Consider the following 23900-nt stretch of genomic DNA (forward strand, 5'->3'; position numbering starts at 1 on the left):
AACTATATCATAACAAATTCAATAAAGACTTCTAAAATGGTCCACATTAAAAAAAAAAAAATCTTATGACTTCCCTGTGTCTCAGTGGTAAAGAATCTGCTTGGCAATGCAGGACACACGAGTCTGATCCCTGATCCAGGAAGAGCCCACATGCTGAGGGGCAACTAAGCCCATGCACCACAGCTACTGAGCCTGTGCTTAAGCCCCGGAGCTGCAGCTACTGAAGCCCTCATTCCTGAGAGCCTGTGCCCTCCGACAAGAGAAGCCCACCGCAGTGAGAAGCCCACGCACAGCAACTAGAGGAGCCCCACTCTCCACAACTGCAGAAAAGCCTGCATAGCAACAAAACCCAGCACAGAAATAAGTAAATAAATAAAATTATTTTTTAAGATAGTAAACTAAAAAAAAATGTTTAAAAAAGAAATCTTAAACAACTACTCATTCATAAATTTGTGAAAGAATTGGCAGTGCTTGTTAAATAATGCCTAACTGCCTAACTAAAATGCTATTTATACATCTTTTGAAATCTTTGAGCATGGCTATCTAGTCACAACTGTCTCGTGCTTTACCCTACATACACACACTTGGACTGTACTAATAAATCAATAAGATACTACACACTTGGCTGTGCCTAGGATACATTTATAAGTGATAGAAGTTTCAATTATTTGATTGCACAGCATCTGGCACAGAGCATCAGAATAAATTATGGAAGAGGCAGTTTATTTAAAAAGAATGAAGCTATTCTGACACTTTAAGTGATGGTTATTTGATGTACTCTCAAATAGTAATTGACTTGATACCAAGCCACTGGCCATCTGAACATTGAATAAGTTGAAAATAAAATGTGTAAGATGACAAAGAACACTAGACCATTTTCCAGTTCTCATTTCAAAATTCAATTCTGTTACCTGCCTCGAACACATACATTGATAAATAAACTGAAGAATGAATATTTTAAATAGCTCTCTTTTTGTGTGCTATGGAGCCAGTCAAAGAGATTTTGAAAATATTATCTCAAGTATTTGAAAAAACTGACATTTCTGTCTGCTTTCATTCCATTAAAAATATATTCAAGACTTCTGTGTTTTGATTAGGAGAAGTTTTGTAACTAGGCAGTTCTTAAACTAGAGGACTTGCTTTTGTATGAGTCCATATCCCACCAAGGATTATTCTCTAAATTTTAGGCAGTAGCTGAGAACTTCAGGAACCAGGGTTTGACTTTCATCTATGTGGTCTTAAATAAGTCACAATCTCTGTGGGCTTCATGTTCCATGTTTATAAAAAGGATAGAATATGCTCATCAATGGGGGCATTTGGAGGATAAAATACAGTAATATATGAAAGTGCTTCACAAAATATTATACTATCCAATTGCAAAACTAGAAAAATTATATTATTATTGTGTTCCTACCAGATATTATTCCTCAAACCATTTTTGTTCTCAGTGACACTGCTAACATAATGTGATATCTATCTAGGCTTATTAGAAGAGGGAGAGATTATTCTCTCTGGGCCAACAGCTTTAGGTATTTACCTTTATAATAGCATTTAATACACATGATTTCCTTAACTTCAGTACTCTCTAAACTTTTTGATCAGTTATAAATGAAAATTTGGGGGGAGCATTCAACCTAATATATTTATAGGTACAGTATGTTGATATAAATTTTATACATATTTTAATATATTGTAGAGATGCTAAAACATATCCAAACAATTGTAATTTTAAAAGGACTGAAGGGACTTTGGGTTTGTATACAGTGCCATAAAACCAGCACTTCTTTCTTCTCTTCCTGGAAACCACTCAAAGGCAAGGAGGAAAATGAGAAAGAAAAGACAAACTCCACTTCTGACAAAACCAAGAAATAGCCAGAACCTCAAACTATAAGTGAAAGTATTGCCCAAAGTAGTGGAGATTATTTTGCAATACATGGGGAGAGAGGACCTGCAACACAGATCCTGGGAAAAGACAGAATACACCTTTCAAAGGTGAAGGTTTACCCTAATGTGGAACACTGAAAACCTTGTATGAAGCAGTAGAAACAGGGTGCATAGGCTGGCAGTAGGAGCACCCTTGGACATAGTTTCAGTTAAAGACAGAAAAGAAGTGAGGCCAGGAGAAAAAAACCATAGAGATAAGTCATATTTGTAGGAAGTAGTCTATCCCTGTCAGAGGGGGAGAAAAGTAACCTTGTCTTAGAAAACCCTCATAGCTGCTAAATCCCATTGACTTAAGAAAAACAAACATACACACAACACTTTGCAACATAAGAAAAGTTCCAGTTTGCCTTAGTGTGAACTTTTGCAAATATCTCATCAGGGAAAAACTCATATTGCAAAGTTGAAAGATTAAAAAAAAAAAACAATCAGAAGATCAACAGAAACACAGGAAAAAAATAAGTGGCAGACAAGCACCAAGAAAATATTGCCCCAAGGTAGATGAAATTTATGAGGAAATTTTCTGCCCCAAATTAAAAAACCTTGATGAAGCAATTGACTAGATGACAGAAGAGCACAAATTAGAAATGCAAGAACTCCAGAAAGACATCATGAGGCAACAGAGGGAGAAGTGATATGTGATCTGGCAGAGCTTAGGAAAAACACGGAAGGAAAAAATAAAACCATTACAGGAATTAAAGTGAAATTGGAAAAAGCACCAGAGAGACTCACTGCTGCTAAAAATACAGCAGGGAACATAGCAGATACAAATGGGAGGTCGGGTTGGAGGATGCAATGGGGGAAAACAAATGAAATCCAACAGAAAAAAGAATTAAAAGGATAAAAAAGAAAGATGAGAGGCAGAGGATAGGCAAAAGAGATCAAACACATGCATACCTGGGGTTGCTAAAGAAGAAAATATTGAATCCTAGTAGCTCAGCTGGTAAAAAATCTGCCCACAATGCAAGAGACCCCAGTTCAATTCCTGGGTCAGGAATATCTACTGGAGAAGGGATAGGCTACCCACTCCAGTGTTCTTGGGCTTCCCTGGTGGCTCAGCTGGTAAAGAATCCACCTGCAATGAGGGAGACCTGGGTTTGATCCCTGGGTTGGGAAGATCCCCTGGAGAAGGGAACAGATACCACTCCAGTATTCTAGCCTGGAGAATTCCATCGACTGTATAGAGTCGGACACAACTGAGTGACTTTCACTTTCACTTTCAACCAAATATTTAAAGATATAATTCAAGAAAACTGCTCTGAAGTCAAAGAAAACTTGTATCTATGTAAGAACAAACCACATTCCAGGAAAACAGATTCAGAAGAGCTAATACTGAGATATATCCTAGTAAAGTTATTGGACTTCATGACAACAACATTCTTTTGACAACACGGTGGAGTAATTCACAAAAGGAAAAGGGTGTGCTGGCCTCAGGATTCTCCACAGCAGCAATCCATGGAGAAGTTAGAGGAGTGACACCTACAATATCAGCAAGGAGAGAATGTGTAACCTAAAGAGGTTATTGGGTATAAGGGCAACAGGCAAATACTTCTGAAGACGCAAGAATGCAGAGAATATTGTTCCCAAAGCCTTTCTTGGGGGAACAGCCTAGAGTACTAACTTTCAGTATCTTAATCAAGATAAGACAGTAAGGAGACCAACATGAGCACTTAGTGTATTAGTGTTGTGTGTGTGTGTGTTCTAAGTCACTTCAGTCATGTCCAACCCTTTGCAACCCTATGGACTATAGCTAGCCAGGCTCCTCTGTCCATGGGATTCTCCAGGCTGTCATGCCCTCCTCCAGGGAATCTCACTGACCCAGGGATCAAAACCATGTCTCTTATATCTCCTGTACTGGCAGGAGAATTCTTTATCACTAGCACCACTTGGGAAGCCCATAAGACTAAATAAATATGCAATTTGGATTATAGAGCAGAAAGTAAATGTTATGTGCCCTAAAAATGCAGACATGATGGGACTGCCTGGTCATTCAGTGGTTAAGAATCCGCCTTGCAATGCCAGGGATGTGGGTTTGATCCCTGATCAGGGAACTAAGATCCCAAGCACCGTGGGGCAACTAAGCCCATGCACCACAACTACCAAGCCCCTGATCCAGAGCTTGCATGCCCAACCGGAAAGCCCATGCCACAACTACTGAGCCTGTGAGTCACAACGAAAGACTGCATGATTCAACAAAGATCCTGCATGCCGCAACTAGGACCCAAGGCAGACAATAAATACCTGTTTTAAAATGCAGACATGATATAAGAATATAAGTTGGGAAGATAAGAGTGAAAGCAGTGGAAAGTAAAGGCAAAGCAAATTCACAAGAAAAATCTGCAATGTGGTTTCCTCATCTTTAAACAGCTGCTGATTAAAGAATACCATCTTAATATTAACAAATAAATTAATATAGGTAAGCATATATATCTAACAGTTGAAAAAAAAATGCCAAGAAAGATGAAATAATCCACAAAAATTGCAAGGTGGAAAAGAGAATAAAGAAGAAAAAGGAATACATAGAATTCTTTATGTTCTGAAAAAGTAATGCATATTGCCTGAAGAAACTGAGGATTCACTATCATTAAAAACTTACAATTTCAGGGTAATCACTGTATAAAACCTAAAACTTTCTATTTACATGAAAAAAAATGCACAAATAGATAAAGCAATAGAATACATGTTGGAAAATGCTCATAAAACTATAAAATGCAAAACATAATACAAAATAATCTTACAGGAATAAGACAAAATTGATCTGTCAGACTAGTAAATAAAAATGAACTCACCTCATCTGCTAAAAGAAAATAACTTTTGGAATGGCTCTTAAAGCAAATCTGAGCTACACATCATACATGAGAGCCACTTCTTAAGTAAAGTGGTTCAGAAAGGTTGAAAACAAAAGAATGAGTAAAATAGACCAGACAAATACAAAAACAGAAAGGAAACAAGTTAGTCATCTTGTCTGATGTCAGACAAGGCAGAATACAGGACAAAGATCATTAAATGAGTCAAAAGTGGGTTTCTAATTTTGTTGAAAAGTGCAATTAACAGCGATGATGGAAATACTGAAAGACATAGCAAGGATGAAGCTTCCTTGAAGTGGATCCCCCAGACCCAATCAAGCTTTCTGATGACTGAGACCTGAGCTCATAGTTTGACTGCAATCTCAGAGATCCTAAGACAGATCACCCAGCTAAGCTGCACCTGGATTCCTGACCATTAAATATCGTGTGAGATTTTTGAAAAGTTATTATTATTTATAGTCACTAAGTTTTGGGGAAGGGAATGGGAACTCACTCCAGTATTCTTGCCTGGAGAATCCCATGGACAGAGAGGCTTGTCAGGCTACAGTCCATGGGGTTGCAAAGAGTCAGACATGACTGAGTGACTATCACTCACAAGTTTTGGAGTGATTTCTTACACAATAACCAATAACTAATAAAAAAAGACATTAATGAATGAACATAAAAGTGAAAGAAATTATCACAGAGAAGTTAACTAGAAAATAGAAAGCAGTATACCTAGATAAATTCAAAAGTTAATTTATTTTAAGGAAAAACTTAAACTAGATAAACTATTACCTACACTAATTCAGGCAAAAGAGAAAGAGCAGAAATTCACAAGAAATGATAAAGTTGAAATAACTACAGATACCATGGAAATGAAAAGAATAATATGAGCCTACATTGCTCAATTCTATGAAAATAAACCTGAAAAATCAAATGAAATGAATAATTTTTTAAGGAAAATATAATTTACCAAAATAAATTCAAAAAAGAACATCTAAACAGCCAATTATCAATGAGAACATAGAGAAAGTGGTCAAAATATTATCCCTCCCGTGAAACATCAGGTTCAGGTGGTGTCACAAACGAGTTTCGCAAAATCTCCTAGAAACACATACTTTCATTGCTATTTAAATTCCAGATGTAAAATTTGAGGTATCAGAAAAGAAGCAAAGTGTCCAAATTATTTAATGAAGAAAAAACTAACAGATTAGTCACAGAAAGAAAACTACAAATGAATCTCACAAATATGAACATCAATGTAAAAATTCTAATATTAGCAAACATAATCCAATACTACATTTAAAGGAAATTACAGGGCTTCCCTGGTGGTCCAATAGTCAAGAATTTGCCTGCCAATGCAAGAGATACAGGAATATCCCACATGCTGCGGGGCAACTAAGCCTGTGTGCCACAACCACTGAAGAGCCCTAAAGCCCATGGTCCGCAACGAGAAGCCCCTGCAGTAAGAAGCCCATGTGCTGCAACTAGAGCAGCCCCTGCTTGCTGCAACCAGAGAAAACCTGCGTGCAGCAATGAAGACCCACTGTAACCAAAAAAAATTTTTTTTAATTAAAGAAAATTATGGTATGACCAACCGTCATTACTGTAGAAATGTAAGGCTGATTCAGTATTAATAAATCTAGTTATATGAAAGTGGTGGTTGCTCAGTTGTGTCTGACTCCGTGACTTCATGGACTGTAGCCCGTCAGGCTCCTCTTTCCTTAGAATTCTTCAGGCAAGAATACTGGAGTGGGTAGCCATTCCCTTCTCCAGGGGATCTTTCTCACCCAGGGATCAAACCCAAGCCAGATTCTTTACCACTAACACCACCTAGGAAGCCAGCAGTCATATGAAGTGTGAGTCGTTCAGTTATGTCCAACTCTTTGTGACCCCACGGCTCCTCGGTCCATGGGACTCTCCAGGCAAGAACATTGGAGTGGGTTCCCTGGATCAGAAAGTGGGGATGTTCCTGACTCAGAGATTTAACCCAGGTCTCCCACACTGCAGGCAGATTCTTTACCATTTGAGCCATCAGGGAAGCCCAGTCAATCATTTTAATATCTCCAAAGAGAACAACCATATGATCATATTTAAAGATGCTGAAAAACTATTTGATAAAGCTCAACATTTATGCTAGATTTAAAAAAAACTTCAATAAAAAAGAAATTGGTGTATAGTTCCTTAACATGATAAGATGCTTCTACCTCAACCCAAAAGCTGACATTATATTTAGTAGGCAAACCACTTCAGCCTTCTTGCTTTGAGAACTCCATGAATAGTATGAAAAGGCAAAAGGATTTGACACTGAAAGATGAACTCCCCAGGTTGGTAGGTGCCCAATATGCTACTAGAGAAGAGAGAAGAAATACCTCCAGAAGCAATGAAGAGGCTGAGTCAAAGCAGACACAACCAACGCCCAGTTGTGGATGTGTCTGGTGGTGAAAATAAAGTCTGATGCTGTAAAGAACAATATTGCATAGCAACCTGGAAGGTTAGGTCCATGAGTCAAGGAAAATTGGAAGTGGTCAAACAGGAGATGGCAAGAGTGAACATCAACATTTTAGGAATCAGTGAACTAAAGTGGACTGGAATGGGGGAATTTAATTCAGATGACAATTATATCTGCTCCTGTGGGCAAGACTGCCTTAGAAATGGAGTAGCCCTCATAATCAACAAAAGAGGCTGAAATGTAGTACTTGGATGCAATCTCAAAAACGAGAGAACAATTTCTCTTGTTTTCCAAGGCAAATCATACAGTATCACAGTAATCCAAGTCTATGCCCCAACCGCTAATACCAAAGAAGCTGAAGTTGAAAGGTTCTAAGAAGACCTACAAGACCTTCAAGAACTAACACCAAAAAAAGATGTCCTTTTCATCCTAGGGAACTGGAATACCCAAGTAGGAAGTCAAGAGATACAGGCAAGTTTGGCTTTGGAGTACGAAATGAAGCAGGGTAAAGGCTAATCGAGTTTTGCCAAGAACAGCAGTGGTAATAGCAAACACCCTCTTCCAAAAACACAAGAGAAGACTCTACACATGGACATCATCAGATGGTCAATACTGAAATCAGATTGATTATATTCTTTGCAGCCAACAATGGAGAAGCTCTATACAATCAGCGAAAACAAGACCAGGAGCTGACTGTGGCTCAGATGATGAACTTCTTATTGTAAAATTCAGATGTAAATTGAAGAAAGTAGGGAAAACATGAGGTCAATCTGGTATGACCTAAATCAAATCCCTTATGATTATACAGTAGAAGTGACAATAGATTCAAGGGATCAGATCTCATAGAGTGCCTGAAGAACTATGGACAGAGGTTGGTAACATTGTAGAGGAGGCAGTGATCAAAACCACCTCAAGAAAAAGAAATGCAAAAAGGCAAAATGATTGTCTGAAGAGGCCTTACAAATAGCTGAGAAAAGAAGAGAAGCAAAAGGCAAAGGAGAAAAGGAAAGATATATTCATCTGGATGCAGGGTTACAAAGAATAGCAAGGAGAGATAAGAAAGCTTTCCTAAGTGAACAATGCAGTAAAATAGAGGAGAACAATAGAACGGGAAAGACTAGAGATCTCTTCAAGAAAATTAGAGATCCCAAGGGAACACTTCATGCAAAGATGGGCACAATAAAGGACAGAAATGGTATGGACCTAACAGAAGCAAAAAATATTAAGAAGAGGTGGCAAGGATACACAGAAGAACTATACAAAAAATCTTCATGACCCAGATACCACAATGGTGTGATCACTCACCTAGAGCCAGACATCCTGGAATGTGAAGTCAAATGGGCCTTAGGAACCATCACTATGAACAAAGCTAGGGGAAGTGATGGAATTCCAGCTGAGCTATTTCAAGTCTAAAAGACGATGCTGTGAAAGTGCTGCACTCAATATGCCAGCAAATTTGGAAAACTCAGCAGTGGCCACAGGACTGGAAAAGGTCAGTTTTCATTCCAATCCCAAAGAAGGGCAATGCCAAAGAATGTTCAAACTACCACACAATTGCACTCATTTTACATGTGAGCAAAGAAATGCTCAAAATTCTTCAAGCCAGGCTTCAACAGTACACAAACTAAGAAATTCCAGATGTTCAAGCTGGATTTAGAAAAGGCTGAGGAATCAGAGATCAAAATGCCAACACATGTTGGATCATAGAAAAAGCAAGAGAATTCCAGAAAAACATCTACTTCTCCTTCACTGACTACACTAAAGCCTTTGACTATGTGTATCACAACAAACTGTGGAAAATTTTTAAAGAGATGGGAATACCAGACCACCTTACCTACCTCCTGTGAAACCTATATGCTGGTCAAGAAGCAACATTTATAACCGGACATGGAATGACAGATTGGTTCAAAATTGGGAAAGGAGTACATCAAGGCTGTACATTGCCATCCTGCTTATTTAACTTATATGCAGAGTACATCATGCGAAATGCTGTGCTGGATGAAGCACAAGCTGGAATCAAGATTGTCTGGAGAAGTCTTAATAACCTCAGATATGCAGATGACACCACTCTTACGACCGAAAGCAAAGAGGAACTAAAGATCTTCTTGATGAAAATGAAAGAGGAGAGTGAAAAAGCTGGCTTAAAATTCAACATTCAAAAAACTAAGATCATGGCATTCAGTCCCATCATTTCATGGCAAATAGATGGGGGAAACAATGGAAATAGTGACAGATTTTATTTTCTTAGGTCCCAAATCACTGCAGATGGTGACTGCAGGCATGAAATTAACAGATACTTGCTTTTGGAAGAAAAGGTATGACAAACTTAGCGTATTAAAAAGCAGATACATTACTTGGTTGACAAATGTCCGTATAGTCAAAGCTATAGTTTTTCCAGTAGTCATGTATGGATTTGAAAGTTGGATCACAAAGAAGGGCTGAGCACCAAAGAATTGATGCTTTTGCACTGTGGGGCTGGACAAGACTCTTGACAGTCCCTTGGACAGCAAAGAGAAATACCCAGTAATTCCTAAAGGAAATCAGTCTTGAATATTCATTCAAAGGACTAATGCTGAAGATGAAGCTCCAATACTTTGGCCTCCTGATGCAAAGAGCCAACTCATTGGAAAAGATCCTAATGCTGGGAAAGACTAAAGGCAGGAGGAGAAGGGGGTGACAGAGGATGAGATAATTGGATGGCATCACCAACTCAATGGACATGAGTTTGAGCAAGCTCCGGGAGATGGTGAAAGGACTTGGAAGCTTGGCATGCTACAGTCCATTGGGTCACAAAGAGATGGACACGACTGGGCAACTGAACAACAACAAGAACAACACTCAGTGGAAAAGCATTAGAGAAATTCTCCCTGAAGTCATGAATGAGTTAACCACTACACTATCACCATTACTGTTTAATTTTTCAGAATGTATTGTCAAAATAATTAGATAAGAGAAAGAAACTAGAGGCAGAAAACTGAAAAGGAAGAAATACAACCATGTTTGCCTTGGTATGATATTTGAAAAATCTAAAAAGTTAATCTGAAAAACTATTAAAATCAAAGAGAATTCAGTATTGACAGACAAAAATTAGTTGCTTTTGTGTATATAAAAATTCACTGGCCATCAGATAAAGGGAGAAAAAAACTTTTATTTACAATAGCAACAAAAACATAAGATACTTGGAAATCAACTTTAAAAACATGCAAAATACATATGAGGTAAACTAAAACATGCCTCAAGGATGCAAAAAGATTAAGCAAATCAAAAGCCATGTGATCCTCTTAGATTTACTATCATAAAGCTGTCAGTTCTCACTGTTGGGCTATATATCTAGCCTGATCCTAATAAATGTACCAATTGATTTATTCTGAAGTGAGACAAACTAACACTGTTGTGGAAAAGAAATTAATTAGCAAGTTTAGCCATGAAAAATCTGAACAAGTGGAGTAAGAAGAAGGAACCAGCCCAAAGAAATAATAAATACGTCTATTAAAATAGCACCATATGAATAGAGAGAAACTGCACAGATTTGAAGGTCCAGAAATTGACATATATTTCAGTTTGTATGTAGTATACAACCAAACCTAGTATATGATAAAAATGCTCTCTGGAATCAGTGTGGAAAAGAAAGCTTATTCAGTACATAGTTTGGTAATAGGAAAGCAATTTCCATTAGAATAAGTCCAAAATAGGTCAAATATCTAAATATAAAAAAAGAATTCTAGAACAAGAAAATTACTTTATAATCTAATAGCAGGGAAGATCTTTAAGATTATGACACTAAACTCAGAAGCCATAAAATATTAGATGGTAGTAAAAAAAAAAAAAAATCCGAAAGTTAAAAACTACCATAAGCAAAATCAAGACAAAAGTGGTAAAATAGCATTTGCAACTCATATGAATATGACAAAGGCTGCCTTTCCTAATATAAATTTGTTGCTACAAATCAATAAGAAAAAGAATAACATCTCAACAGAAAAAAATGAATTCAAAATATGAATCAAGGAACAGATACAGCAGAAAGGAAAATATAAGTGGTCATAAATATATGGAAAGGTTTTCAACATTGCTCTTAAGAGAAACCTAAAAACAAAACTACATTGCTGTATCGAAAGGCCATTTTTTCCTATAATTTGGTAAAGACCAGAAAATGCAGTAATGTACTGTGTTGACAAAGCTAAAGGAAAAGAGATGTTTTCTTACACTGCTAGGAATACTGCAATCTCTCCTGTGAGAAATGTGGTAAATTTTATCAAAATGCATATACCTTTCACTGATTTTTCTTCTAATAACTTTAACAGCAAAGGATGGAAACAAAGGTCCATCAACAGTAGACTGGTTAAATAAGTTACAGTGCGTGCCCAGGAGAGGGACTTCTGGGTCATATGGTAGTTCCATTTTTAGTTTTTAAGGAACCTCCACACTGTACTCCAGAGCAGCTGCACCAGTTGACATTTCCCACCAACAGTATAGGAGAGTTTCCTTTTCTCCACATCCTCTCCAGCATTTACTGTTTGTAGATTTTTTGATGATGGCCATTCTGACCAGTGTAAAGTGGTACCTCATTGTAGTTCTGGTCTGCATTTCTCTAATAATTAGTGATGTTGAATATCTTTTCATGGGCCTTCTGGCCATCTATATGTCATACAAAATTAAAAAAAAAAAAAAGAAATTAGGAGGAGTGGAGAGGGAAAAAGGATAATTTCCAATCCCTCAATAGTTCTCATTCGTGTCCAATCAAGAAGAGATAGAGATCCGGCCATACATAAGGTTGACACTGCACATAAAAAATATCTGAACAACAACAAAAAACACACTCTGACTTCATGTCTACCAGCATATAAGCAAATGAAGAAATTACTAAATCTGAACCCCTCAAATCAAATTAAATGAGTAGAGACTAAATCCAGCACTGGGACAACCCAGAGGGATGGTACAGAGAGGGAGGAGGGAGGAGGGTTCAGGATGGGGAACACATGTATACCTGTGGCAGATTCATGTTGATATATGGCAAAACAAATACAATACTGCAAAGTTAAAAAATAAAACAAAATATATAAAAAAATAAAATAAATAAAATATTTGCTACAAGAAAAAAAAATCTAGCACTTGAATTATCTTTGAGTTCTCAGTTGGTATCATATATGCATTTTGAAATTTTAAATAAAATTTTGCACTTTAGACTTTAAAAGTGCATGCTTTGGGGGCTGGGTATGCACATATACATATGTGTGGGTATATAAGTACCCTGTGGCTTTATATGGCGCTTCCCCAGTGGCTCAGCGGTAAAGAATCTGCTTGTAATGCAGGAGACCTGGGTTTGATTCCTGGGTCAGGAAGATCCCCTGGAGAAGGGAATGGCAATCCACTTAGTACTTTTGCCTGGAGAATCCCATGGACAGAGGAGCCTGGCAGGCTATAGTCTATAGAGTCACATAGTCGAACACAACTGAAGTGACTTAGCATGTAGTAAGCATGTATATATGTTTATATATACATAAAGTACCCTGCAACTTTATATGCTTCAGTGTGTCTCTTTTTCCCTCTTTGTCTTCAGTGATTTTAGTACATTTATTCTATTCATTCTCTAACCCAGCTGTCCTCAACTGGGGGCAATATGCCCTCCCCTTCCAAGAACGTGTGGTAATGTCTTGGGATATTTTGGGTTGGCACAGATGGGGTGAGGAATGCTACTGGCATTCAGTAGGGGGAGGCCATAAATACTTCTAAACATTACTTCTAAACATCCTACAGTGTATAGGATTATATAATTATTCTGACTCGCAACAATTATTCTGAGTCAAAACGTCAATATGTTTGAGATTAAGAGACTTTGCTCTGGGACTTCCCTGGTGGTCCAGTGGTGAAGAATCCATTTGCAACGGAGGGGACACAGGTTTGATCCCTGGTCAGGGAAGATTCCACATGCTACAGGGCACCTAAGCCCATGCACCACAACTACTGAGCCCAAGACTGCAACTACTGAAGCCGGCGCTCTGGAGCCCGTGCTCTGCAACAGAGAAGCCACTGCAATGAGAAGCCTGTGCAGCACAACAAAGAGTAACCCCCGATCACCGCACCTAGAGAAAGCCTGCGCAGCAATGAACGCTCAGCACAGCCATAAACAAACACACACTTTTTTTTTAAGGAAATAAACTTTGCTTTAATCTAAAAGAGATGTCATGTTTGGTTCAAGTCAATTTTCCCTTTGGCAGTATCCTTCTAGAGGTGAGCTGAGCCTGTAGGTTAAGAAGTGACCTTCATTCTCAAACAGTCTCCAATCACTACATATATTCATTCCCTCACACACTTACTCACTCATTCAATCCTTCATAGCTTTACTAGGAAAAAAAGCACAGCATAAGAAAAACATATTTACTGTCCAAATTGGGACACTATTGAGGGTTGTAAATAATTATGCTGGACAGCAGGAGTAAATCAAGAAGGTCCTGAGTAAATCAGATCATCTTGCCACCTTAATAAATTGGCAGCATGCAGTGTTCAAAATGATAGATAAGACATGGAGGCATTCCTAATGGCAACCAGTTGGGAGGACAGTGTCTGGGCAATAGGACCGAGTAGCAAAGGTGAAGCTAAAAATTATTCCTGGTTCCAGTGTTGATGAGATCACGACAAAAAAGTCCAGTGTGAAATCATAACCACTACAACAGAATTTGATTTTGGAAGGGAAAAAATAAACATAAAACTCAGAACATACAAAGAATATAAACCCTGCTAAAGGCATTACTCTTCCCTGGACAATTCCATGGACAGGGGAGCCTGGTAGGCTACAGTCCATGGGGTTGGGAAGAGTCGGACACGACTGAGCGACTTCACTTTTCATTTTCATGCATTGGAGAAGGAAATGGCAACCCACTCCAGTGTTCTTGCCTGGAGAATCCCAGGGACGGGGGAGCCTGGTGGGCTGCCATCTATGGGGTCGCACAGAGTCGGACACGACTGAAGCGACTTAGCAGCAGCAGCAGAGGTATTATCAGTTCAGTCGCTCAGTCGTGTCCGATTCTTTGCCACCCTATGGATTGCAGCATGCCAGGCCTTCCTGTCCATCACCAACTTCCAGAGTTTACTCAAACTCATGTCCATTGAGTCAGTGATGCCATCCAACTGTCCCATCCTCTGTCATCCCCTTTTCCTCCTGCCTTCAGTCTTTCCCAGCATCAGGGTCTTTTCAAATGAGTCTGCTCTTGGTATCAGGTGGCCAAAGTACTGGAGTTTCAGCTTCAGCATCAGTCCTTCCGATGAATAATCAGGACTGACTTCCTTTAGGATGGACTTGTTGGATCTCTTTGCAGTCCAAGGGACTCTCGAGAGTCTTCTCCAACAACACACTTCAAAAGCCTCAAATCTTCAGCACTCAGCTTTCTTTATAGTCCAACTCTCACACCCATACATGACTACTGGAAAAACCATAGCTTTGACTAGATGGACCTTTGTTGGCAAATTAATCTCTCTGCTTTTTAATATGCTGTCTAGGTTGGTCATAACTTTTCTTCCAAGGAGTAAGCGTCTTTTAATTTCATGGCTGCAGTCACCATCTGCAATGATTTTAGATCCCCCCAAAATAAAGTCTGTCACTGTTTCTATTGTTTCCATCTATTTGCCATGAAGTGATAGGACCAGATGCCATGATCTTAGTTTTCTGAATGTTGAGTTTTAAGCCAACGTTTTCACTCTCCTCTTTCACTTTCATCAAGAGGCTCTTTAGTTCTTCACTTTCTGCCATAAGGGTGGTGTCATTTGCATATCTGAGGTTATTGACATTTCTCCCAGCAATCTTGATTCCAGCTTGAGCTTCATCAGCCCAGCGTTTCTCATGATGTACTCTGCATATAAGTTAAATAAGTAGGGTGACAATACACAGCCTTGATGTATGCCTTTCCTGATTCGGAACAAGTCTGTGGTTCCGTGTCCAATTCTAACTGTTGCTTCCTGACCTGCATACAGATTTCTCAGGAGGCAAGTCAGATGGTCTGGTATTCCCATCTCTTTAAGAATTTTCCACAGAGCCATTAGAAAGGATACTAAAAACAAACAAACAAAAAAATCCTGTATATCGCTCACACATAGTAGGTATTTCACAAACATCAACTGAAGAATAAGTCCACATGGTCTTATCTGCCATGTGGAAACCTTTCTCCATTTCAATTGTTATTTTAAGCCATGTGATTTCCTAAACTTACATCTAAGATGCACAAAATAGGGCTACCACCCCTTCTGTGCTGTAATAAAAAATTACAAATTTTGGATTTGTCAAAACACAACAAAACCACTGAGATGAGATAAATAATTATAAATGCCAGTGAAGTCTCTTTCTTGTTTTCCTTTTGATCTGTAAGGTTACTAGTGGATGAGATAATCTTTTATTTATACTGCATGTGGTAAAATTTCGAAACAGGATTTTTGCGTCCATCACATTCTCCCTCCATAATTAAGCCTGTAGGGCTGGCTGGCTGATATTTTTTAATGCGGAGCTTGTCAATTTCTGTTAACACTAATTTAGAGTTCACCGCTCCATATAGCATGGAAAAATGAGGGCAAAACATTTTATATAAAAAACATTTTGAGGAGTTGAACAAATGGAAAATCCTTTATTCACCGACTTCTCAGCACTTCTGTTCTGCTGACAGCACTGGTTTATACAGTGCTGCACACAAGCTCACCTTCCACGTTTGATTTTCCCAGGTTCCTTGCTCCGCCCTCCTCTTCCTTTCATACCTCCCCTCCTGCTATAAATAAATGCTCCCTCCCACTTTGCCATGTGTTGTCTTTTTAATTAAACCCCAAACTCCAATCGAGTCAGTCCAGGCCTTGTTTTGCCATTATCTCGGGAAGAAAAGAGGCTGCCTCCTGCATTTCACAGGAAACATTACAAGGGCAGATCAAGGCTTTCATCCTGTCCCACCTTCAGCAGACAGAACAATAGGCAGCTATAATCATGTGACACCCACAACTAATTTATCCACCCAGAAGACAGGTAGCACTCTGCACTGCCGCTCCTGTCTGAAGAGATGCAGTAAATACTCAGCTTAATAGTAGCTTCTCCGGCAGGAGGGCAGCATATCACAGCATGGCGTTTTTATAATCTTCCTGGCATGCCGACAGCCAGGAGCACGGCCGTGCATCTCCCTCCTCAGTGGAGCTCAGGATGCATGTAACTGTTAGATGGTGACACATTGTGCCTTTAAGCAAGTTTAACTGTTTTATATCCCCTCTGATCTGCAGCTTTGTACATCTGTTAAGCTGCCTCTTAAACTTCTGTGGGCGCATCTGTGGAGCCACTCCTTGAAGCTCAGCATACGTTGTAGGCCTGGTGCGGAGTTTCTTTGTGATTGCCTCTTGTTTATCTGTGAGGAGTTTCTCTGCTGCACTGCAGGGCCACAGCTAAATGCATCATCTTGGCCAAAGAGATCATAATAACCTTGTGACAGTTAAAAGCAATACACGTAGCCATGGCTGAATAAAAAGCTTGTCTGGAGAAGCTCTCATTTAAAAACAAATGCAAAAAAGCTGCTCATTTTTAAACATTAAAATGGGAATGTGGGAACATTATTTCCCACATGACTGTGGATCATTTGGGCTTCAGCTGATCTGATTCCAAAAGTTTATATTAGTCAGGATTCTCCGGAGAAGATACATGGACATATGAGAGAAGGATTATTAGAGGAATAGGCCCATGTGATTACGGAGACCGAGAAATCTCATGATAGGATGTCGGCAAGCTGGAGAACTAGGAAAGCCCATGACACAACTCAGCCTGAATCCAAAGGCTTGAGAACCAAGAGCTTCAAAGACTGAGGGCAAGAGAAGACAGATGTCCCACCTTAATAGGAGAGTAAATTCACCCTTCCTTCGCCTTTATGTTCTAATTTAGGTTCTCCACAGATTGGATGATGCTCGTTTACATTGGGGAGGGTAGCCAATTCAAACACTAATTTCCTCCAGAAATGTCCCCACATACACACCCAGAAATAACATTTTATCAGTTATCTGGGCATCCCTTTGCCTGGATGCTGCTGCTAAGTCACGTCAGTCGTGTCCGACTCTGTGCGACCCCATAGACGGCACCCAACAGGCTCCTCTGTCCCTGGGATTCTCCAGGCAAAAACACAGGAGTGGGTTGCCATTTCCTTCTCCAACACTGGATTCTCCAGGCAAGAACACTGGAGTGGGTTGCCATGTCCTTCTCTTCTTATTTGCCTGGATAAGCTGACACATAAAATTAATCATCACAAAAATGTAAGTTGGGTCAAGGTCTGCTCCACGTGTCTCATCATTCTTAAACAAGAGGTACCCGAGGCATGTTCTTCCTATGACAGAATGCAACTTTGTTTCAAGTCTTGCATCTTTGGCTAAGTTTCCATTGGCCAAAGCAAATCATGTGGATGGCCAGGCACAAATCAAGAGACAGGGTGGTGCACTCTGCTTATCATGAGACTAATGCAAGTCACAGGGCCAAGGTTAGCATCAAAGAGGCAGGGAAATAAATTCCTCCCAGGAAACTGGGAGTAGGGGAGGAAGTGAGTATTCGCTGAACAACAATCTAAGTTACAACACTATCCCCATCTATAAAACAGAGCAACTACTGAGCACTGCTGTTTGCCAGATCCTGGGAAGCTGCATATACTGAGTCCATCAGTATGGGTTCCATTTCTTAAAGACGCCAAGGACACCATGAAAGGATGGACAGCAGAAAGGTCTTGAGGACCTGAGATCAAGATAAAGAGGTTACCTCTAGGACCTGTCAGTCTGATTCACTAGGAGATTTTGAGAGCCTGGTTCTGGTTCTTCAAGTCTTGGTGAGATATGCCATGGTTTGAAAATTTAACCTATAAGAAAAAAGGAAAAGAGGCACTGGCTGAGAAACTCAGGTTTTAAAATATTTACCATTTTTCTTGATGTTGTAAACTTTGTTCATTCTGGTCTTTTAGCACTTTTGGTGTCTAAATACTTGAAGAAAATAAATGTGATGGCATCCGGTCCCCTCACTTCATGGGAAATAGATGGGGAAACGGTGGAAACAGTGTCAGACTTTATTTTGGGGGGCTCCAAAATCACTGCAGATGGTGACTGTAGCCATGAAATTAAAAGGCGCTTACTCCTTGAAAGGAAAGTTATGACCAACCTAGATAGCATATTGAAAAGCACAGACATTACTTTGCCAACAAAGGTCCATCTAGTCAAGGCTATGGTTTTTCCAGTGGTCATGTATGGATGTGAGAGTTGGACTGTGAAGAAAGCTGAGCACCGAGGAATTGATGCTTTTGAACTGTGGTGTTGGAGAAGACTCTTGAGAGTCCCTTGGACTGCAAGGAGATCTAACCAGTCCATCCTAAAGGAGATCAGTCCTGGGTGTTCTTTGGAAGGACTGATGCGGAAGCTGAAATGCCAACACTTTGGCCACCTCATGCGAAGAGTTGACTCATTGGGCAAGACCCTGATGCTGGGAGGGATTGGAGGCAGGAGGAGAAGGGAACGACAGAGGATGAGATGGCTGGATGGCATCACTGACTCAATGGACATGAGTTTGGGTAAGCTCTGGGAGTTGGTGATGGACAGGGAGGCCTGGCGTGCTGTGATTCATGGGGTCACGAAGAATTGGATATGACTGAGCGACTGAACTGAACTGGCTAAATATATTTACAGCTCTGTGATGCTGGGTCTTTGTTAGGCATGTAAATTATGATTCTGGATTGACTTGTCAGCTCTTCTAACGGAAACCTTCTTGCCCACAGCCTTTGCAGAAAACATTCATTTTTGGCTGAATTACAAAACTCCACATCCCAACCACCTCCCCATTCTGGCCACAACTGACTGGACACAACTGGATGGGCACCTGACCCAAAGACAGCCAACAACTACACTCAGGTCTGTAAGGTGGCTTGTCATTGTGTTCCTCTTTAGATGTGTTGCATCAATTCAGTTCTCTATCTTAGAAAAGTGAATTGGGAAGTCTGGAGTAAATCAGATGTTATCAGTGATTAACTGGAAGAATGAGATTAGCACTGTGTTTTAAAATCAGTTTGTTGAGGAACGTATGGTTGCCAGTGTGGGGGTAGGGAGAGAATGGGAGGATGGGATAATTAGGGAGTTTGGGATGGACATGTACACTCTGCTATATTTTAAACAGATAACCAACAAGGATCTGTTGTACAGCACAGGGAACTCTGCTCAGTGTGGCCCCCTCAATAGGAGGGGAGTTTTGGGGAGAATATATACATATACATGTATGGCTGAATCCTTTTGCTATCCAACTGAAGCTATCACAACATTGTTAGTTGGCTATATTCCAACATAAAATAATACATTTTTGAAAAACTCAGTTTGTTGGAGTCAATCTGTATTAGTTTTCTACTATAGAGTAACAAATCACCCCGAAACTTAGGAGCTTTAAACAATGCTACTGCTGCTGCTAAGTCGCTTCAGTCGTGTCCAACTCTGTGCGACCCCTGAGACGGCAGCCCACCGGCTCCCCCGTCCCTGGGATTCTCCAGGCAAGAACACTGGAGTGGGTTGCCATTTCCTTCTCCAATGCATGAAAGTGAAAAGTAAAAGTGAAGTCACTCAGTCGTGTCCGACTCCTAGTGACCCCATGGGCTGCAGCCTACCAGGCTCCTCCGTCCATGGGATTTTCCAGGCAAGAGTACTGGAGTGGGGTGCCACTGCCTTCTCCACTTTAAACAATAATGCACTTTAATTTATCTCATAGTTTCCAGGCATAACTTAGCTTAACCCTCTGCTTTAGGGTCTCTAATGAAGCTGCAATCAAGGTGCTGGCTGAGGCAGTGGTACTCTCAAGGCTCAGCTGGGCAGGATCCACTTACATAGGGTTCAAATACCAGGAAACAGGGATCACTGGGAACCACTTCATGAAGCTACCTCCCAGAGTCACTTTTTAATTTTACTTGCAAAATAACTTTTGCAAGGGCAAATGTCTTTAAAAGTGTTCCCAATTCTAGAAAAATAATATGCACAACTATTTGTATATGTTGAATTAATTATAGTTAAATGAATGAGGTCTTGTTCAGTGGTTAATTACACAGGTTTGATGAGCAAACATAGTTTGCCACTTTAAGTGAACAAATCCGGTTCTCTACAATAAACATTTAATAATAAATGTGAGCATTCACTAACAAATATTTATAGTCTTGAGGTTGTAAGTCAGTGTTTCTCAGAACTACTAAAGCAAACCTCTGAATATTACAAAGGAAAGCCCTTTGGTCTTCCTAATTAAAAAAATACAGACTGAAACTTACTAGATTACAAAATACAGAAAGTGAGTATGGATTTACCTTAAATTTTATGAGTTAATACATAAATATTGATCAATCATCTTCCTTGTCTTTTCAAACAAAAGATAATGGCTAGCCTAGGATTTTGCATTCTCAAAATCTCTTGTGTCAACCCTATGTTCACTTAAAAGCCATTATTAAAGATCATTGAAAGCTACGGCAAATGAATTTTACTCTAGCTTTAACTGAAGCAGAACTGAAGAAATTAGGGTTTATGATGCTCTGTTTCCACAGTCTGGGAGAGTTGAAGGCTAGAGGGCCCTTCTGGACCAGGAAGGGTGAAAGGTACAAGTCACCGGAAGGCATGGATGAGCAGAAGCTTTGAGATGAAACAAACACTAGTGGAAAAGGGGCTCCCATGATGTAAAGTGATACAGCCACTATGGAAAACAGCATGGAGATTCATTACAAAACTAGCAATAAAACCACCATATGACCCAGCAATCCCACTACCAGGCATATAACTGAAAAAGACGCATATATCCCAATGTTCACTGCAGCACTAGGACACGGAAGCCGCCTAGATGTCCATCCACAGATGAATGGATAAAAAAGCTGCGGTACATATATACCATGGAATATTACTCAGCCATAAAAGGAACACATTTGAGTCCGTTTAATGAGGTGGATGAACTTAGGAGTCTATTATACAGAGTGAAGTAAGTCAGAAAGAGAGGAACAAATAATGTATACTAACACATATATATGGAATCTAGAAAGATGGTACTGATGAAATTAGTTGCAGGGCGGCAATGCAGACACAGACAGGGAACAGATTTATGGACATGAGGCGGGGGGAGGAAGGGGAAGGTGGAATGTATGGAGAGAGTAACATGGAACCATACATTACCGTATGTAAAATAGATAGCCAAAGGGAATTTTCTGTGTGACTCGGGGAACTCAAACTGGGGCTCTGTAACAACCTAGAGCAGTGGGATGGGAAGGGAGGTGGAGGGAGGTTCAAGAGGGAGGGGACATATGTGTATCTATGGCGGATTCATGTTGATGTATGGCAGAAACCAACACAACACTGTAAAGCAATTATCCTTCAATTAAAAAGAAATAAGTTTTTAAAAGAGAGAGAAAAGGGGCTCCAACAAGCACACAAAGGGGAAATAGGAGGAGGATGGAGGGAAGGTACCAGCACCAGAGGGAAGATCCCCAACTTCCTGCTGCTGAGGCTGCTGTGGGTTCATTTCCTGTCTCCACCAGCGTATGCTCAGATCGTTTCTATTCATGGATTCCTCTCCTTAGTTCCTCACTACATTACCCTCCTCCTTCCACCCCTCCCCTCATTCCATTGACATTACTTCCTTGAGTGAATACTCAGGAAAATTGATGTTTCACATGTATAAAATGGTACTCTTTTGGTTTAGTTCCAACTTAAATTACCTAAAGCCAAAGTTTTTACTGTGGTAAAATACATATAAAAATTTACCATTTTAACCATTTTTCAGTCAACAGCTGAGTGACATTAAGTACATTCACATTATATAAACATCACCACCGTGTATCTCCAGAACATTTTCTTCTTCTCCAAATGAAACTCAGTGCCAAGAAAACACTAACTGCCCCAACCCTGAGCAACCACTATTTTATTTTCTGTCTCTCTGAACTTTACTATTCTAGGTACCTCATATAAGGGCAGAAGGTAGGCCAGATCTCCTAAAAAGGTGTGTGTGTGTGTGTGTGTGTGTGTGTGTGTGAGAGAGAGAGTAGGCAATAGTTGGCCATACCGAGTGGTGTCTGAATCAGATTTTCCATGATCAATCCATTTATCAATCAGTACATATTTACTCTATAGAGGTGTTAGACCTCTTATATCCCATGGGCTTGAATGGGACAGGCAAGCGGCAGGCTGCTCCTGGGTTGCCCTCACCTCCACCCAGTACTCTTTAAGAAACTATGTAATGCTGCTATTTCTAGAGGTAGCTGGCTGGGGGCATAAGCTCTTGGCTCTGCCTAGGGAGACTACAACCCTGGTCAGACAAAGTGGAGAGAAATAGGCTGAAACACAGAGGGGACAAAGGGAGCTTCCAGATGGACAAAGGGTGCCTACTCTACTGTGCTACAGTCTTTCATGGAACAAACCTCATTTTTTTATTTGCTTACCATTCTCTGGTCAAGTAGCCACCCTACAGAAGACAAATGATAACAGGCACTCACTCTACAGACATTAGGTTTTCTGTTTGTTTTCAATTAATTTTTTTTAAACCATGAACTGTTGGTTTACTATAACAGTGCTGAAAAACAAATTGTTGCTTGATCTATACTCTAATATTGAACAAGCATGCTCATTTCTAATAACCCAAGTTTTAATTATTCCAGAGGGCTTAGGAAGTAACAGCAAGAACAACAACGCTTTAACTAAAGCCACGTCATAATATCATCAACAAGTCCTCTGTTGTGAAGTCAAAGTCACTCAGTCATGTGTGACTTTTCACAACTCCATGGACTGTAGCCTGCCAGGATCCTCTGTCCATGGAATTCTCCAGGCCAGAATACTGGAGTGGGTAGCCATTCGCTTCTCCAGAGGATCTTCCCAGCCCAGGGACTGAACCCAGGTCTCCCGCACTGTAGGTGAATTCTTTACTGTCTGAGCCACTGGAGAAGCCCAAGTCCTTGGCTAGGAAGGGCTTGATGTTGCCTTCACATTTGATTACCTTCTTGCTCTCAATCCAGACATTCAGAACATTTAGAATATAAATTTCTGGCCTGTAAAAATGGGGGTTACTTAGTTCAAAAGCAAAACAGGTCCTTCTCTGGTACCAAGTCTCCGCTTTTTCTCTGGCAGGCCCTGGGGAGGTACTTCCCAGGGGACCCATGTCAGAGCAGCTTTCAGAGAAAGGAATTTGAACTTGATCCCAAATAAGCCAAGGGAATGGGAAGGACAACAAGGCAGATGTACTTATTTATGTCACTGCCTTTACATGGTGATGAGGTCCTTATCCCTGCTTTCCTCTCAAGCCCTGTAAATCCCTACAAGGGGGCAGTGGGATCAGACCATACATTTAAATGATTTTCAAAGATGTTAAGCAATTCCAACTTTCTGAATACAGGAGTGATAAATCTCCAAAACGAAGAGAAGCTTCCCCCCTTTCAAATTTGAGCTGTGAAATACTGATTATGTATTTACACTTTGGAGCTGTGTAAAGCTTTGTTAGGCAAATCAGCAACCCGCCTCTCCTAGCCCCAAATCTATAGCTCCTATTTATCCATGATGCATTTTCTGGGGCTCTAAGAACAGATGTCTTAATACGGTCATCATCGGTCCTTTGCAGAACATCTGAGGAGCCAGAGACTTGGTTGAGCTGACAGCAGACTTTTCACTTCAACAAGCCTCACCACTATAATGGAAATCCAAAGGCCTGGAAACAATGTACATAGCTTCCCTGACTAATTTTATTA

The 23900-nt window shown here is 40.1% G+C and overlaps 1 protein-coding gene across 3 annotated transcripts in view; it reads right to left on the reverse strand.

Moving 5' to 3' along the window:
• The window catches only part of BNIP2 (BCL2 interacting protein 2), a 259244-nt gene that overhangs the window by 170664 nt on the left and 64680 nt on the right, over positions 1-23900 (reverse strand). For all 3 annotated transcript variants that reach the window (XM_086321270.1, XM_086321277.1, XM_086321271.1), the window contains exon 2: positions 17933-18029. The gene's annotated coding sequence lies outside the window, so the exon portion shown is untranslated. The remainder of the gene's footprint in view (positions 1-17932; positions 18030-23900) is intronic.

Source organism: Bos grunniens, chromosome 10 (genome assembly GCF_055505025.1).
Source record: "Bos grunniens cultivar Pamir isolate PY7600 chromosome 10, Bosgru_T2T1.0, whole genome shotgun sequence".
Classification (NCBI taxonomy): Eukaryota; Metazoa; Chordata; class Mammalia; order Artiodactyla; family Bovidae; genus Bos; species Bos grunniens.